Source organism: Chrysochloris asiatica, unplaced genomic scaffold (assembly GCF_000296735.1).
Source record: "Chrysochloris asiatica unplaced genomic scaffold, ChrAsi1.0 scaffold00032, whole genome shotgun sequence".
Lineage (NCBI taxonomy): Eukaryota > Metazoa > Chordata > Mammalia > Afrosoricida > Chrysochloridae > Chrysochloris > Chrysochloris asiatica.
Window position 1 is genome coordinate 502,785 of NW_006408550.1, and position 1,424 is coordinate 504,208.

The following is a 1,424-nucleotide window of genomic DNA, read 5'->3' on the forward strand; positions in this document are numbered from 1 at the left end:
TAATGACTCTTCTTCCAATCCTGATGCCACGTTCTTCCTCATATAATCCAGCTTCACTGAGTATATGCTCAGTGTATAGATTAAGTAAGCATGGAGAAAGGATACAACCTTGGCACACACCTTTCCTGATTTTAAACCATTCGGTACCTCCTTTTTCAAACGACTGCTTCTTGGTCTATGTACAGGTTCTTCATGAGCACAATTAAGTATTCTGGAATACCCATTCTTCGCAGTGTTACCCATAGCTTACCGTGATCCTTAGAGTCCAGAGCCTTTGCATAGTTGATAAGCACAAATACACATCTTTCTAGTGTTCTCTGCCTAAAGTTAAAATCCATGTGACACCAGCAGTGATATCTTTCATGCCACATCCTCTTCTAAATCTGGCTTGAATTTCTGACAGTTCTTATTGAAGTACAATTTCAGCTGCAAAATTTTAATTGCATGTGATGTTAGTGATCCTGTTCCAGAATTTGTGCATTCCACTGGGTCATTTGTCTTGGGAATGGGCACAACTATGGATCTCTTCCAGTCAGTTGACTGGGTAGCTGACTTCTAAATTTCTTGGTGTAGATGATGAAAACCTGTAGTGCTACATCAGCTTGTTGAAAGGTTTCTATTTGTATTCTGTCCACTTCTGAAGCCTGGTTTTTTGCCTTCAGTGGAGCTTGGACTTCTTCTTTTGGTGTAATCAGTTCTTGATCATATGCTACCTCTTGAAGTGGTGATTTAATTTAACATCAAACATTTCTTTTTGATACAGTGGCTGTATATTCCTTCCATCTTTTGATGCTTACTGTATCATTAAATACTGTGACCACAGACTCCTTCAGTTTTGAAAGTCAGGGATTGAATTTTTGCTTCAGTTCTTTCAACTTGAGAAATTCTAAGTGTGTTCTTCCCTTTCAGTTTTCTAACTCCAGGTCTTTGAAGATTTCATTGTAATACATAATCTTCTCAAGCTGCCCTTTGAAATTTTCTGTCCCGTTCTTTCACTTTCTTGTTTCTTCTATTCACTTTAGCATCTCTACCTTAGAGAGCAAGTTTCAGAATCTCTTCTGACATCCATTTTGGTCTTTTCTTTCTTGACTTTTTAGTAATCTTTTTCTTTCTTTGTGGATGTCATCCTACAAATCTTCTGGTCTTTAGTCATTAGTGTCTAGTGCATCAAATCAGTTCTTCAGATGGTCTCTAAAATCAGATGGTGTGTATTCAAAGTTATATTTAGGCTCTTGTCAACTTGTTTCAATTTCCTTCAGTTTCAGCCTAAAATTCAATATTTCAGTTGATGGTCTCCTCCAGTTGGTGCCCCGGGTCTTGTTTTGCCTCATAATATGGAGCTTTTCCACTGTCTCTTCCCACAGATGTAGTCAGTTTGATTCCTGTGTATTCAATCTGGTAAGGTCCATGTGTATAATCAATCA

At 37.9% G+C, this 1,424-nt stretch overlaps 1 protein-coding gene across 1 annotated transcript in view; it reads left to right on the forward strand.

Moving 5' to 3' along the window:
• The window catches only part of HBP1 (HMG-box transcription factor 1), a 37,849-nt gene that overhangs the window by 23,599 nt on the left and 12,826 nt on the right, over window positions 1-1,424 (forward strand). The window lies entirely within an intron of this gene.